This window comes from Lissotriton helveticus, chromosome 5_1, assembly GCF_964261635.1.
Source record: "Lissotriton helveticus chromosome 5_1, aLisHel1.1, whole genome shotgun sequence".
NCBI lineage: Eukaryota > Metazoa > Chordata > Amphibia > Caudata > Salamandridae > Lissotriton > Lissotriton helveticus.
Window position 1 is genome coordinate 1650805424 of NC_136065.1, and position 15933 is coordinate 1650821356.

Below are 15933 nucleotides of genomic sequence, written 5' to 3' on the forward strand. Positions count from 1 at the left end.
CCTGTTTCTGTGTCCTGCTGAAGACAAGGACGGCTTGATACCACTGTCAAAGCCCAGTTTAATGAGAAAAGCATCCATGGAAGAAGAAGTGTTGATTCGAAAATGGTACTCCTCCAATTTCTCTGCACTTGCTACAAATGCAGAGTCTCCATTATAGCACAGAACAGAGTGTTAAAGTCGGGGATGGAAGAGGATGAAAATGGGAAGTTTACTTATGGAGAGAACTGAGAAATATCCTGTGTGCAGACACCAGTGTTGGACGATTGAATACATTTAAATAATGCCTCTAGATTGCTGGCATTTATCTGTGCCTCAGTGGCCTAATGGATAAGGCACTGGCCTCCTAAGCCAGGGATTGTGGGTTAGAGTCCCATCTGAGGTGCAAACCAAAGTTCACTCTTACTTTTCCAGAAAAATAAGTATATTTATTACATGCTTCCTCTCAGATGTTTATGAGGTATTAGGAACTTTGAAATGGTACCATTTTACTTCTGTACTCTTCAGAGTCATGTTGATGTTCTGAAACTACAAAGTCGATTTTTAAACACCTATCTTTGTCAGATGCAGTTTTGACCCGGCAGAAGATATTCCTTTGGAAAAAATTATTTGAATTGGATTGGTGTAACTGTTGTTCCTAGAGGTGGTAAGAGGCTTTCAGGCACTTGAATAGGGAAAGTCAGGATTCATGAAACGTATACAACCTTTGAGTGTGTGTAAATTGGAATATCCAGGAAGGAGCAGTTTGTACTACTTTCAAAACAGTTTCTCTCCACTTCTGGAAACATCCAGAGCTATATAAAGCATACTCTGAGCTTTAATCTCATGAAGAAAGAGGTTTAAATGAAAAAAGGAAACAATAGCTTATCGTACTGGTGACATTCTCATTATATAAATTCCCAAAAAGTGATTTAATTGAAAGGAGCTGAAAAAACCCCACAATGGTTTGTAAACCTAAATAACTATAAATAATATATTTTCCATCCTTGCATACCACCTACAGTATATAAATAAACGCAGCAGGACACATGACCGCGTGGCCTAATGGATAAGGCGTCTGACTTCGAATCAGAAGATTGAGGGTTCGAGTCCCTTCGTGGTCGGTTTTTGCCAATGGTCACACAATTCAGGTTTACATTCAGAATGGAAGCAGGCTCTTCCAATACTCTCATAGCCATCATGTTCTCATTCCTAATTAATAATAAAGTGGAGTACATACTGCACAGTCATTTAGATTGCATCTACAGTCTAAAATCTAGTGCATTTAAGTGGCATTAAAAAGTGCTTCTATGTACACGCACTGAATATGTACTAGGTTTGCAGAATTTTGACTTCACAGAATGGGTTTTTAGCTTAAGTGTGTGTAGATGAACTGCAAGGTGTGTAAGTATGTGTTCATGGGGTGCTTCAAGTGTAAAATCTGTATGATTTCTGAAGTTAAAGTGCTAATTTTGCCTACGAGAAAGAAAAGTACTACAGAAGAATTATAAAGGATTGGCACATTGGCTGCCTTTGCTGATGACACAGTTGGCTAATTTGTAAAGCACTGGTCTATTAAGTTGCAGAGTGTGGTTGAACTTGGTTAGTAGACTTGGTGCCTGTTTCTGTGTCCTGCTGAAGACAAGGACAGCTTGATACCACTGTCAAAGCCCAGTTTAATGAGAAAAGCATCCATGGAAGAAGAAGTGTTGATTCGAAAATGGTACTCCTCCAATTTCTCTGCACTTGCTACAAATGCAGAGTCTCCATTATAGCACAGAACAGAGTGTTAAAGTCGGGGATGGAAGAGGATGAAAATGGGAAGTTTACTTATGGAGAGAACTGAGAAATATCCTGTGTGCAGACACCAGTGTTGGACGATTGAATACATTTAAATAATGCCTCTAGATTGCTGGCATTTATCTGTGCCTCAGTGGACTAATGGATAAGGCACTGGCCTCCTGAGCCAGGGATTGTGGGTTCGAGTCCCATCTGAGGTGCAAACTAAAGTTCACTCTTACTTTTCCAGAAAAATAAGTATATTTATTACATGCTTCCTCTCATATGTTTATGAGGTATTAGGAACTTTGAAATGGTACCATTTTACTTCTGTACTCTTCAGAGTCATGTTGATGTTCTGAAACTACAAAGTCAATTTTTAAACACCTATCTTTGTCAGATGCATTTTTGACCCGGCAAAAGATATTCCTTTGGAAAAAATGATTTGAATTGGATTGGTGTAACTGTTGTTTCTAGAGGTGGTGAAAGGCTTTCAGGCACTTGAATAGGGCAAGTCAGGATTCATGAAACGTATACAACCTTTGAGTGTGTGTATATTGGAATATCCAGGAAGGAGCAGTTTGTACTACTTTCAAAACAGTTTCTCTCCACTTCTGGAAACATCCAGAGCTATATAAAGCATACTCTGAGCTTTAATCTCATGAAGAAAGAGGTTTAAATGCAAAAAAGAAAACAATAGCTTATCGTACTGGTGACATTCTCATTATATAAATTCCAAAAAAGTGATTTAATTGAAAGGAGCTGAAAAAACCCCACAATGGTTTGTAAACTTAAATAACTATAAATAATTTATTTTCCATCCTTGCATACCACCTACAGTATATAAATAAACGCAGCAGGACACATGACCGCGTGGCCTAATGGATAAGGCGTCTGACTTCGAATCAGAAGATTGTGGGCTCGGGTCCCTTCGTGGTCGGTTTTTGCCAATGGTCACACAATTCAGGTTTCCATTCAGAATGGAAGCAGGCTCTTCCAATACTCTCATAGCCATCATGTTCTCATTCCTAATTAATAATAAAGTGGAGTACATACTGCACAGTCATTTAGATTGCATCTTCAGTCTAAAATCTAGTGCATTTAAGTGGCATTAAAAAGTGCTTCTATGTACACGCACTGAATATGTACTAGGTTTGCAGAATTTTGACTTCACAGAATGGGTTTTTAGCTTAAGTGTGTGTAGATGAACTGCAAGGTGTGTAAGTATGTGTTCATGGAGTGCTTCAAGTGTAAAATCTGTTTGATTTGTGCAGTTAAAGTGCTAAATTTGCCTACGAGAAAGAAAAGTACTACAGAAGAATTATAAAGGATTGGCACATTGGCTGCCTTTGCTGATGACACAGTTGGCTAATTTGTAAAGAATTGGTCTATTAAGTTGCAGAGTGTGGTTGAACTTGGTTAGTAGACTTGGTGCCTGTTTCTGTGTCCTGCTGAAGACAAGGACGGCTTGATACCACTGTCAAAGCCCAGTTTAATGAGAAAAGCATCCATGGAAGAAGAAGTGTTGATTCGAAAATGGTACTCCTCCAATTTCTCTGCACTTGCTACAAATGCAGAGTCTCCATTATAGCACAGAACAGAGTGTTAAAGTCGGGGATGGAAGAGGATGAAAATGGGAAGTTTACTTATGGAGAGAACTGAGAAATATCCTGTGTGCAGACACCAGTGTTGGACGATTGAATACATTTAAATAATGCCTCTAGATCACTGGCATTTATCTGTGCCTCAGTGGCCTAATGGATAAGGCACTGGCCTTCTAAGCCAGGGATTGTGGGTTCGAGTCCCATCTGAGGTGCAAACCAAAGTTCACTCTTACTTTTCCAGAAAAATAAGTATATTTATTACATGCTTCCTCTCAGATGTTTATGAGGTATTAGGAACTTTGAAATGGTACCATTTTACTTCTGTACTCTTCAGTCATGTTGATGTTCTGAAACTACAAAGTCAATTTTTAAACACCTATCTTTGTCAGATGCATTTTTGACCCGGCAGAAGATATTCCTTTGGAAAAAATGATTTGAATTGGATTGGTGTAACTGTTGTTCCTAGAGGTGGTGAAAGGCTTTCAGGCACTTGAATAGGGCAAGTCAGGATTCATGAAACGTATACAACCTTTGAGTGTGTGTAAATTGGAATATCCAGGAAGGAGCAGTTTGTACTACTTTCAAAACAGTTTCTCTCCACTTCTGGAAACATCCAGAGCTATATAAAGCATACTCTGAGCTTTAATCTCATGAAGAAAGAGTTTTAAATGCAAAAAAGAAAACAATAGCTTATCGTACTGGTGACATTCTCATTATATAAATTCCAAAAAAGTGATTTAATTGAAAGGAGCTGAAAAAACCCCACAATGGTTTGTAAACTTAAATAACTATAAATAATTTATTTTCCATCCTTGCATACCACCTACAGTATATAAATAAACGCAGCAAGACACATGACCGCGTGGCCTAATGGATAAGGCGTCTGACTTCGAATCAGAAGATTAAGGGTTCGAGTCCCTTCGTGGTCGGTTTTTGCCAATGGTCACACAATTCAGGTTTACATTCAGAATGGAAGCAGGCTCTTCCAATACTCTCATAGCCATCATGTTCTCATTCCTAATTAATAATAAAGTGGAGTACATACTGCACAGTCATTTAGATTGCATCTTCAGTCTAAAATCTAGTGCATTTTAGTGGCATTAAAAAGTGCTTCTATGTACACGCACTGAATATGTACTAGGTTTGCAGACTTTTGACTTCACAGAATGGGTTTTTAGCTTAAGTGTGTGTAGATGAACTGCAAGGTGTGTAAGTATGTGTTCATGGAGTGCTTCAAGTGTAAAATCTGTATGATTTGTGCAGTTAAAGTGCTAATTTTGCCTACGAGAAATAAAAGTACTACAGAAGAATTATATAGGATTGGCACATTGGCTGCCTTTGCTGATGACACAGTTGGCTAATTTGTAAAGCACTGGTCTATTAAGTTGCAGAGTGTGGTTGAACTTGGTTAGTAGACTTGGTGCCTGTTTATGTGTCCTGCTGAAGACAAGGACGGCTTGATACCACTGTCAAAGCCCAGTTTAATGAGAAAAGCATCCATGGAAGAAGAAGTGTTGATTCGAAAATGGTACTCCTCCAATTTCTCTGCACTTGCTACAAATGCAGAGTCTCCATTATAGCACAGAACAGAGTGTTAAAGTCGGGGATGGAAGAGGATGAAAATGGGAAGTTTACTTATGGAGAGAACTGAGAAATATCCTGTGTGCAGACACCAGTGTTGGACGGTTGAATACATTTAAATAATGCCTCTAGATCACTGGCATTTATCTGTGCCTCAGTGGCCTAATGGATAAGGCACTGGCCTTCTAAGCCAGGGATTGTGGGTTCGAGTCCCATCTGAGGTGCAAACCAAAGTTCACTCTTACTTTTCCAGAAAAATAAGTATATTTATTACATGCTTCCTCTCAGATGTTTATGAGGTATTAGGAACTTTGAAATGGTACCATTTTACTTCTGTACTCTTCAGTCATGTTGATGTTCTGAAACTACAAAGTCAATTTTTTAAACACCTATCTTTGTCAGATGCATTTTTGACCCGGCAGAAGATATTCCTTTGGAAAAAATGATTTGAATTGGATTGGTGTAACTGTTGTTCCTAGAGGTGGTGAAAGGCTTTCAGGCACTTGAATAGGGCAAGTCAGGATTCATGAAACGTATACAACCTTTGAGTGTGTGTAAATTGGAATATCCAGGAAGGAGCAGTTTGTACTACTTTCAAAACAGTTTCTCTCCACTTCTGGAAACATCCAGAGCTATATAAAGCATACTCTGAGCTTTAATCTCATGAAGAAAGAGTTTTAAATGCAAAAAAGAAAACAATAGCTTATCGTACTGGTGACATTCTCATTATATAAATTCCAAAAAAGTGATTTAATTGAAAGGAGCTGAAAAACCCCACAATGGTTTGTAAACTTAAATAACTATAAATAATTTATTTTCCATCCTTGCATACCACCTACAGTATATAAATAAATGCAGCAAGACACATGACCGCGTGGCCTAATGGATAAGGCGTCTGACTTCGAATCAGAAGATTGAGGGTTCGAGTCCCTTCGTGGTCGGTTTTTGCCAATGGTCACACAATTCAGGTTTACATTCAGAATGGAAGCAGGCTCTTCCAATACTCTCATAGCCATCATGTTCTCATTCCTAATTAATAATAAAGTGGAGTACATACTGCACAGTCATTTAGATTGCATCTTCAGTCTAAAATCTAGTGCATTTTAGTGGCATTAAAAAGTGCTTCTATGTACACGCACTGAATATGTACTAGGTTTGCAGACTTTTGACTTCACAGAATGGGTTTTTAGCTTAAGTGTGTGTAGATGAACTGCAAGGTGTGTAAGTATGTGTTCATGGAGTGCTTCAAGTGTAAAATCTGTATGATTTGTGCAGTTAAAGTGCTAATTTTGCCTACGAGAAAGAAAAGTACTACAGAAGAATTATATAGGATTGGCACATTGGCTGCCTTTGCTGATGACACAGTTGGCTAATTTGTAAAGCACTGGTCTATTAAGTTGCAGAGTGTGGTTGAACTTGGTTAGTAGACTTGGTGCCTGTTTCTGTGTCCTGCTGAAGACAAGGACGGCTTGATACCACTGTCAAAGCCCAGTTTAATGAGAAAAGCATCCATGGAAGAAGAAGTGTTGATTCGAAAATGGTACTCCTCCAATTTCTCTGCACTTGCTACAAATGCAGAGTCTCCATTATAGCACAGAACAGAGTGTTAAAGTCGGGGATGGAAGAGGATGAAAATGGGAAGTTTACTTATGGAGAGAACTGAGAAATATCCTGTGTGCAGACACCAGTGTTGGACGGTTGAATACATTTAAATAATGCCTCTAGATCACTGGCTTTTATCTGTGCCTCAGTGGCCTAATGGATAAGGCACTGGCCTTCTAAGCCAGGGATTGTGGGTTCGAGTGCCATCTGAGGTGCAAACCAAAGTTCACTCTTACTTTTCCAGAAAAATAAGTATATTTATTACATGCTTCCTCTCAGATGTTTATGAGGTATTAGGAACTTTGAAATGGTACCATTTTACTTCTGTACTCTTCAGTCATGTTGATGTTCTGAAACTAGAAAGTCAATTTTTTAAACACCTATCTTTGTCAGATGCATTTTTGACCCGGCAGAAGATATTCCTTTGGAAAAAATGATTTGAATTGGATTGGTGTAACTGTTGTTCCTAGAGGTGGTGAAAGGCTTTCAGGCACTTGAATAGGGCAAGTCAGGATTCATGAAACGTATACAACCTTTGAGTGTGTGTAAATTGGAATATCCAGGAAGGAGCAGTTTGTACTACTTTCAAAACAGTTTCTCTCCACTTCTGGAAACATCCAGAGCTATATAAAGCATACTCTGAGCTTTAATCTCATGAAGAAAGAGTTTTAAATGCAAAAAAGAAAACAATAGCTTATCGTACTGGTGACATTCTCATTATATAAATTCCAAAAAAGTGATTTAATTGAAAGGAGCTGAAAAAACCCCACAATGGTTTGTAAACTTAAATAACTATAAATAATTTATTTTCCATCCTTGCATACCACCTACAGTATATAAATAAACGCAGCAAGACACATGACCGCGTGGCCTAATGGATAAGGCGTCTGACTTCGAATCAGAAGATTGAGGGTTCGAGTCCCTTCGTGGTCGGTTTTTGCCAATGGTCACACAATTCAGGTTTACATTCAGAATGGAAGCAGGCTCTTCCAATACTCTCATAGCCATCATGTTCTCATTCCTAATTAATAATAAAGTGGAGTACATACTGCACAGTCATTTAGATTGCATCTTCAGTCTAAAATCTAGTGCATTTTAGTGGCATTAAAAAGTGCTTCTATGTACACGCACTGAATATGTACTAGGTTTGCAGACTTTTGACTTCACAGAATGGGTTTTTAGCTTAAGTGTGTGTAGATGAACTGCAAGGTGTGTAAGTATGTGTTCATGGAGTGCTTCAAGTGTAAAATCTGTATGATTTGTGCAGTTAAAGTGCTAATTTTGCCTACGAGAAATAAAAGTACTACAGAAGAATTATATAGGATTGGCACATTGGCTGCCTTTGCTGATGACACAGTTGGCTAATTTGTAAAGCACTGGTCTATTAAGTTGCAGAGTGTGGTTGAACTTGGTTAGTAGACTTGGTGCCTGTTTATGTGTCCTGCTGAAGACAAGGACGGCTTGATACCACTGTCAAAGCCCAGTTTAATGAGAAAAGCATCCATGGAAGAAGAAGTGTTGATTCGAAAATGGTACTCCTCCAATTTCTCTGCACTTGCTACAAATGCAGAGTCTCCATTATAGCACAGAACAGAGTGTTAAAGTCGGGGATGGAAGAGGATGAAAATGGGAAGTTTACTTATGGAGAGAACTGAGAAATATCCTGTGTACAGACACCAGTGTTGGACGATTGAATACATTTAAATAATGCCTCTAGATTGCTGGCGTTTATCTGTGCCTCAGTGGCCTAATGGATAAGGCACTGGCCTCCTAAGCCAGGGATTGTGGGTTCGAGTCCCATCTGAGGTGCAAACCAAAGTTCACTCTTTCTTTTCCAGAAAAATAAGTATATTTATTGCATGCATCCTCTCAGATGTTTATGAGGTATTAGGAACTTTGAAATGGTACCATTTTACTTCTGTACTCTTCAGAGTCATGTTGATGTTCTGAAACTACAAAGTCGATTTTTAAACACCTATCTTTGTCAGATGCAGTTTTGACCCGGCAGAAGATATTCCTTTGGAAAAAATTATTTGAATTGGATTGGTGTAACTGTTGTTCCTAGAGGTGGTGAAAGGCTTTCAGGCACTTGAATAGGGAAAGTCAGGATTCATGAAACGTATACAACCTTTGAGTGTGTGTAAATTGGAATATCCATGAAGGAGCAGTTTGTACTACTTTCAAAACAGTTTCTCTCCACTTCTGGAAACATCCAGAGCTATATAAAGCATACTCTGAGCTTTAATCTCATGAAGAAAGAGGTTTAAATGAAAAAAGGAAACAATAGCTTATCGTACTGGTGACATTCTCATTATATAAATTCCAAAAAAGTGATTTAATTGAAAGGAGCTGAAAAAACCCCACAATGGTTTGTAAACCTAAATAACTATAAATAATATATTTTCCATCCTTGCATACCACCTACAGTATATAAATAAACGCAGCAGGACACATGACCGCGTGGCCTAATGGATAAGGCGTCTGACTTCGAATCAGAAGATTGAGGGTTCGGGTCCCTTCGTGGTCGGTTTTTGCCAATGGTCAAACAATTCAGGTTTCCATTCAGAATGGAAGCAGGCTCTTCCAATACTCTCATAGCCATCATGTTCTCATTCCTAATTAATAATAAAGTGGAGTACATACTGCACAGTCATTTAGATTGCATCTTCAGTCTAAAATCTAGTGCATTTAAGTGGCATTAAAAAGTGCTTCTATGTACACGCACTGAATATGTACTAGGTTTGCAGAATTTTGACTTCACAGAATGGGTTTTTAGCTTAAGTGTGTGTAGATGAACTGCAAGGTGTGTAAGTATGTGTTCATGGAGTGCTTCAAGTGTAAAATCTGTTTGATTTGTGCAGTTAAAGTGCTAAATTTGCCTACGAGAAAGAAAAGTACTACAGAAGAATTATAAAGGATTGGCACATTGGCTGCCTTTGCTGATGACACAGTTGGCTAATTTGTAAAGCATTGGTCTATTAAGTTGCAGAGTGTGGTTGAACTTGGTTAGTAGACTTGGTGCCTGTTTCTGTGTCCTGCTGAAGACAAGGACGGCTTGATACCACTGTCAAAGCCCAGTTTAATGAGAAAAGCATCCATGGAAGAAGAAGTGTTGATTCGAAAATGGTACTCCTCCAATTTCTCTGCACTTGCTACAAATGCAGAGTCTCCATTATAGCACAGAACAGAGTGTTAAAGTCGGGGATGGAAGAGGATGAAAATGGGAAGTTTACTTATGGAGAGAACTGAGAAATATCCTGTGTGCAGACACCAGTGTTGGACGGTTGAATACATTTAAATAATGCCTCTAGATCACTGGCTTTTATCTGTGCCTCAGTGGCCTAATGGATAAGGCACTGGCCTTCTAAGCCAGGGATTGTGGGTTCGAGTGCCATCTGAGGTGCAAACCAAAGTTCACTCTTACTTTTCCAGAAAAATAAGTATATTTATTACATGCTTCCTCTCAGATGTTTATGAGGTATTAGGAACTTTGAAATGGTACCATTTTACTTCTGTACTCTTCAGTCATGTTGATGTTCTGAAACTAGAAAGTCAATTTTTTAAACACCTATCTTTGTCAGATGCATTTTTGACCCGGCAGAAGATATTCCTTTGGAAAAAATGATTTGAATTGGATTGGTGTAACTGTTGTTCCTAGAGGTGGTGAAAGGCTTTCAGGCACTTGAATAGGGCAAGTCAGGATTCATGAAACGTATACAACCTTTGAGTGTGTGTAAATTGGAATATCCAGGAAGGAGCAGTTTGTACTACTTTCAAAACAGTTTCTCTCCACTTCTGGAAACATCCAGAGCTATATAAAGCATACTCTGAGCTTTAATCTCATGAAGAAAGAGTTTTAAATGCAAAAAAGAAAACAATAGCTTATCGTACTGGTGACATTCTCAATATATAAATTCCAAAAAAGTGATTTAATTGAAAGGAGCTGAAAAAACCCCACAATGGTTTGTAAACTTAAATAACTATAAATAATTTATTTTCCATCCTTGCATACCACCTACAGTATATAAATAAACGCAGCAAGACACATGACCGCGTGGCCTAATGGATAAGGCGTCTGACTTCGAATCAGAAGATTGAGGGTTCGAGTCCCTTCGTGGTCGGTTTTTGCCAATGGTCACACAATTCAGGTTTACATTCAGAATGGAAGCAGGCTCTTCCAATACTCTCATAGCCATCATGTTCTCATTCCTAATTAATAATAAAGTGGAGTACATACTGCACAGTCATTTAGATTGCATCTTCAGTCTAAAATCTAGTGCATTTTAGTGGCATTAAAAAGTGCTTCTATGTACACGCACTGAATATGTACTAGGTTTGCAGACTTTTGACTTCACAGAATGGGTTTTTAGCTTAAGTGTGTGTAGATGAACTGCAAGGTGTGTAAGTATGTGTTCATGGAGTGCTTCAAGTGTAAAATCTGTATGATTTGTGCAGTTAAAGTGCTAATTTTGCCTACGAGAAATAAAAGTACTACAGAAGAATTATATAGGATTGGCACATTGGCTGCCTTTGCTGATGACACAGTTGGCTAATTTGTAAAGCACTGGTCTATTAAGTTGCAGAGTGTGGTTGAACTTGGTTAGTAGACTTGGTGCCTGTTTATGTGTCCTGCTGAAGACAAGGACGGCTTGATACCACTGTCAAAGCCCAGTTTAATGAGAAAAGCATCCATGGAAGAAGAAGTGTTGATTCGAAAATGGTACTCCTCCAATTTCTCTGCACTTGCTACAAATGCAGAGTCTCCATTATAGCACAGAACAGAGTGTTAAAGTCGGGGATGGAAGAGGATGAAAATGGGAAGTTTACTTATGGAGAGAACTGAGAAATATCCTGTGTACAGACACCAGTGTTGGACGATTGAATACATTTAAATAATGCCTCTAGAGTGCTGGCGTTTATCTGTGCCTCAGTGGCCTAATGGATAAGGCACTGGCCTCCTAAGCCAGGGATTGTGGGTTCGAGTCCCATCTGAGGTGCAAACCAAAGTTCACTCTTTCTTTTCCAGAAAAATAAGTATATTTATTGCATGCATCCTCTCAGATGTTTATGAGGTATTAGGAACTTTGAAATGGTACCATTTTACTTCTGTACTCTTCAGAGTCATGTTGATGTTCTGAAACTACAAAGTCGATTTTTAAACACCTATCTTTGTCAGATGCAGTTTTGACCCGGCAGAAGATATTCCTTTGGAAAAAATTATTTGAATTGGATTGGTGTAACTGTTGTTCCTAGAGTTGGTGAAAGGCTTTCAGGCACTTGAATAGGGAAAGTCAGGATTCATGAAACGTATACAACCTTTGAGTGTGTGTAAATTGGAATATCCATGAAGGAGCAGTTTGTACTACTTTCAAAACAGTTTCTCTCCACTTCTGGAAACATCCAGAGCTATATAAAGCATACTCTGAGCTTTAATCTCATGAAGAAAGAGGTTTAAATGAAAAAAGGAAACAATAGCTTATCGTACTGGTGACATTCTCATTATATAAATTCCAAAAAAGTGATTTAATTGAAAGGAGCTGAAAAAACCCCACAATGGTTTGTAAACCTAAATAACTATAAATAATATATTTTCCATCCTTGCATACCACCTACAGTATATAAATAAACGCAGCAGGACACATGAATGCGTGGCCTAATGGATAAGGCGTCTGACTTCGAATCAGAAGATTGAGGGTTCGGGTCCCTTCGTGGTCGGTTTTTGCCAATGGTCAAACAATTCAGGTTTCCATTCAGAATGGAAGCAGGCTCTTCCAATACTCTCATAGCCATCATGTTCTCATTCCTAATTAATAATAAAGTGGAGTACATACTGCACAGTCATTTAGATTGCATCTTCAGTCTAAAATCTAGTGCATTTAAGTGGCATTAAAAAGTGCTTCTATGTACACGCACTGAATATGTACTAGGTTTGCAGAATTTTGACTTCACAGAATGGGTTTTTAGCTTAAGTGTGTGTAGATGAACTGCAAGGTGTGTAAGTATGTGTTCATGGAGTGCTTCAAGTGTAAAATCTGTTTGATTTGTGCAGTTAAAGTGCTAAATTTGCCTACGAGAAAGAAAAGTACTACAGAAGAATTATAAAGGATTGGCACATTGGCTGCCTTTGCTGATGACACAGTTGGCTAATTTGTAAAGCATTGGTCTATTAAGTTGCAGAGTGTGGTTGAACTTGGTTAGTAGACTTGGTGCCTGTTTCTGTGTCCTGCTGAAGACAAGGACGGCTTGATACCACTGTCAAAGCCCAGTTTAATGAGAAAAGCATCCATGGAAGAAGAAGTGTTGATTCGAAAATGGTACTCCTCCAATTTCTCTGCACTTGCTACAAATGCAGAGTCTCCATTATAGCACAGAACAGAGTGTTAAAGTCGGGGATGGAAGAGGATGAAAATGGGAAGTTTACTTATGGAGAGAACTGAGAAATATCCTGTGTGCAGACACCAGTGTTGGACGATTGCATACATTTAAATAATGCCTCTAGATCACTGGCATTTATCTGTGCCTCAGTGGCCTAATGGATAATGCACTGGCCTTCTAAACCAGGGTTTGTGGGTTCGAGTCCCATCTGAGGTGCAAACCAAAGTTCACTCTTACTTTTCCAGAAAAATAAGTATATTTATTACATGCTTCCTCTCAGATGTTTATGAGGTATTAGGAACTTTGAAATGGTACCATTTTACTTCTGTACTCTTCAGTCATGTTGATGTTCTGAAACTACAAAGTCAATTTTTAAACACCTATCTTTGTCAGATGCATTTTTGACCCGGCAGAAGATATTCCTTTGGAAAAAATGATTTGAATTGGATTGGTGTAACTGTTGTTCCTAGAGGTGGTGAAAGGCTTTCAGGCACTTGAATAGGGCAAGTCAGGATTCATGAAACGTGTACAACCTTTGAGTGTGTGTAAATTGGAATATCCAGGAAGGAGCAGTTTGTACTACTTTCAAAACAGTTTCTCTCCACTTCTGGAAACATCCAGAGCTATATAAAGCATACTCTGAGCTTTAATCTCATGAAGAAAGAGTTTTAAATGCAAAAAAGAAAACAATAGCTTATCGTACTGGTGACATTCTCATTATATAAATTCCAAAAAAGTGATTTAATTGAAAGGAGCTGAAAAAACCCCACAATGGTTTGTAAACTTAAATAACTATAAATAATTTATTTTCCATCCTTGCATACCACCTACAGTATATAAATAAACGCAGCAAGACACATGACCGCGTGGCCTAATGGATAAGGCGTCTGACTTCGAATCAGAAGATTGAGGGTTTGAGTCCCTTCGTGGTCGGTTTTTGCCAATGGTCACACAATTCAGGTTTACATTCAGAATGGAAGCAGGCTCTTCCAATACTCTCATAGCCATCATGTTCTCATTCCTAATTAATAATAAAGTGGAGTACATACTGCACAGTCATTTAGATTGCATCTTCAGTCTAAAATCTAGTGCATTTTAGTGGCATTAAAAAGTGCTTCTATGTACACGCACTGAATATGTACTAGGTTTGCAGACTTTTGACTTCACAGAATGGGTTTTTAGCTTAAGTGTGTGTAGATGAACTGCAAGGTGTGTAAGTATGTGTTCATGGAGTGCTTCAAGTGTAAAATCTGTATGATTTGTGCAGTTAAAGTGCTAATTTTGCCTACGAGAAAGAAAAGTACTACAGAAGAATTATATAGGATTGGCACATTGGCTGCCTTTGCTGATGACACAGTTGGCTAATTTGTAAAGCACTGGTCTATTAAGTTGCAGAGTGTGGTTGAACTTGGTTAGTAGACTTGGTGCCTGTTTATGTGTCCTGCTGAAGACAAGGACGGCTTGATACCACTGTCAAAGCCCAGTTTAATGAGAAAAGCATCCATGGAAGAAGAAGTGTTGATTCGAAAATGGTACTCCTCCAATTTCTCTGCACTTGCTACAAATGCAGAGTCTCCATTATAGCACAGAACAGAGTGTTAAAGTCGGGGATGGAAGAGGATGAAAATGGGAAGTTTACTTATGGAGAGAACTGAGAAATATCCTGTGTACAGACACCAGTGTTGGACGATTGAATACATTTAAATAATGCCTCTAGATTGCTGGCATTTATCTGTGCCTCAGTGGCCTAATGGATAAGGCACTGGCCTCCTAAGCCAGGGATTGTGGGTTAGAGTCCCATCTGAGGTGCAAACCAAAGTTCACTCTTACTTTTCCAGAAAAATAAGTATATTTATTGCATGCATCCTCTCAGATGTTTATGAGGTATTAGGAACTTTGAAATGGTACCATTTTACTTCTGTACTCTTCAGAGTCATGTTGATGTTCTGAAACTACAAAGTCGATTTTTAAACACCTATCTTTGTCAGATGCAGTTTTGACCCGGCAGAAGATATTCCTTTGGAAAAAATGATTTGAATTGGATTGGTGTAACTGTTGTTCCTAGAGGTGGTAAGAGGCTTTCAGGCACTTGAATAGGGCAAGTCAGGATTCATGAAACGTATACAACCTTTGAGTGTGTGTAAATTGGAATATCCAGGAAGGAGCAGTTTGTACTACTTTCAAAACAGTTTCTCTCCACTTCTGGAAACATCCAGAGCTATATAAAGCATACTCTGAGCTTTAATCTCATGAAGAAAGAGGTTTAAATGAAAAAAGGAAACAATAGCTTATCGTACTGGTGACATTCTCATTATATAAATTCCCAAAAAGTGATTTAATTGAAAGGAGCTGAAAAAACCCCACAATGGTTTGTAAACCTAAATAACTATAAATAATATATTTTCCATCCTTACATACCACCTACAGTATATAAATAAACGCAGCAGGACACATGACCGCGTGGCCTAATGGATAAGGCGTCTGACTTCGAATCAGAAGATTGAGGGTTCGAGTCCCTTCGTGGTCGGTTTTTGCCAATGGTCACACAATTCAGGTTTACATTCAGAATGGAAGCAGGCTCTTCCAATACTCTCATAGCCATCATGTTCTCATTCCTAATTAATAATAAAGTGGAGTACATACTGCACAGTCATTTAGATTGCATCTACAGTCTAAAATCTAGTGCATTTAAGTGGCATTAAAAAGTGCTTCTATGTACACGCACTGAATATGTACTAGGTTTGCAGAATTTTGACTTCACAGAATGGGTTTTTAGCTTAAGTGTGTGTAGATGAACTGCAAGGTGTGTAAGTATGTGTTCATGGGGTGCTTCAAGTGTAAAATCTGTATGATTTGTGAAGTTAAAGTGCTAATTTTGCCTACGAGAAAGAAAAGTACTACAGAAGAATTATAAAGTATTGGCACATTGGCTGCCTTTGCTGATGACACAGTTGGCTAATTTGTAAAGCACTGGTCTATTAAGTTGCAGAGTGTGGTTGAACTTGGTTAGTAGACT

At 38.5% G+C, this 15933-nt stretch overlaps 15 non-coding genes across 15 annotated transcripts; all 15 read left to right on the forward strand.

Moving 5' to 3' along the window:
- Positions 1–309: 309 nt before the first annotated feature.
- Positions 310–382, forward strand: TRNAR-CCU (transfer RNA arginine (anticodon CCU)). The gene has a single exon. It is a non-coding gene; the product is annotated as a tRNA-Arg (tRNA).
- A 645-nt stretch (positions 383–1027) lies between these two features.
- On the forward strand, positions 1028–1100 carry TRNAR-UCG (transfer RNA arginine (anticodon UCG)). Its single transcript has one exon. It is a non-coding gene; the product is annotated as a tRNA-Arg (tRNA).
- An 803-nt stretch (positions 1101–1903) lies between these two features.
- On the forward strand, positions 1904–1976 carry TRNAR-CCU (transfer RNA arginine (anticodon CCU)). Its single transcript has one exon. It is a non-coding gene; the product is annotated as a tRNA-Arg (tRNA).
- A 1522-nt stretch (positions 1977–3498) lies between these two features.
- On the forward strand, positions 3499–3571 carry TRNAR-UCU (transfer RNA arginine (anticodon UCU)). Its single transcript has one exon. It is a non-coding gene; the product is annotated as a tRNA-Arg (tRNA).
- Positions 3572–4215: 644 nt separating this feature from the next.
- On the forward strand, positions 4216–4288 carry TRNAR-UCG (transfer RNA arginine (anticodon UCG)). The gene has a single exon. It is a non-coding gene; the product is annotated as a tRNA-Arg (tRNA).
- An 803-nt stretch (positions 4289–5091) lies between these two features.
- TRNAR-UCU (transfer RNA arginine (anticodon UCU)) lies at positions 5092–5164 on the forward strand. The gene has a single exon. It is a non-coding gene; the product is annotated as a tRNA-Arg (tRNA).
- A 644-nt stretch (positions 5165–5808) lies between these two features.
- Positions 5809–5881, forward strand: TRNAR-UCG (transfer RNA arginine (anticodon UCG)). Its single transcript has one exon. It is a non-coding gene; the product is annotated as a tRNA-Arg (tRNA).
- Positions 5882–7402: 1521 nt separating this feature from the next.
- TRNAR-UCG (transfer RNA arginine (anticodon UCG)) lies at positions 7403–7475 on the forward strand. Its single transcript has one exon. It is a non-coding gene; the product is annotated as a tRNA-Arg (tRNA).
- An 803-nt stretch (positions 7476–8278) lies between these two features.
- TRNAR-CCU (transfer RNA arginine (anticodon CCU)) lies at positions 8279–8351 on the forward strand. Its single transcript has one exon. It is a non-coding gene; the product is annotated as a tRNA-Arg (tRNA).
- A 645-nt stretch (positions 8352–8996) lies between these two features.
- TRNAR-UCG (transfer RNA arginine (anticodon UCG)) lies at positions 8997–9069 on the forward strand. Its single transcript has one exon. It is a non-coding gene; the product is annotated as a tRNA-Arg (tRNA).
- Positions 9070–10590: 1521 nt separating this feature from the next.
- On the forward strand, positions 10591–10663 carry TRNAR-UCG (transfer RNA arginine (anticodon UCG)). The gene has a single exon. It is a non-coding gene; the product is annotated as a tRNA-Arg (tRNA).
- An 803-nt stretch (positions 10664–11466) lies between these two features.
- TRNAR-CCU (transfer RNA arginine (anticodon CCU)) lies at positions 11467–11539 on the forward strand. Its single transcript has one exon. It is a non-coding gene; the product is annotated as a tRNA-Arg (tRNA).
- A 2238-nt stretch (positions 11540–13777) lies between these two features.
- TRNAR-UCG (transfer RNA arginine (anticodon UCG)) lies at positions 13778–13850 on the forward strand. The gene has a single exon. It is a non-coding gene; the product is annotated as a tRNA-Arg (tRNA).
- Positions 13851–14653: 803 nt separating this feature from the next.
- On the forward strand, positions 14654–14726 carry TRNAR-CCU (transfer RNA arginine (anticodon CCU)). The gene has a single exon. It is a non-coding gene; the product is annotated as a tRNA-Arg (tRNA).
- Positions 14727–15371: 645 nt separating this feature from the next.
- TRNAR-UCG (transfer RNA arginine (anticodon UCG)) lies at positions 15372–15444 on the forward strand. Its single transcript has one exon. It is a non-coding gene; the product is annotated as a tRNA-Arg (tRNA).
- Positions 15445–15933: the final 489 nt, after the last annotated feature.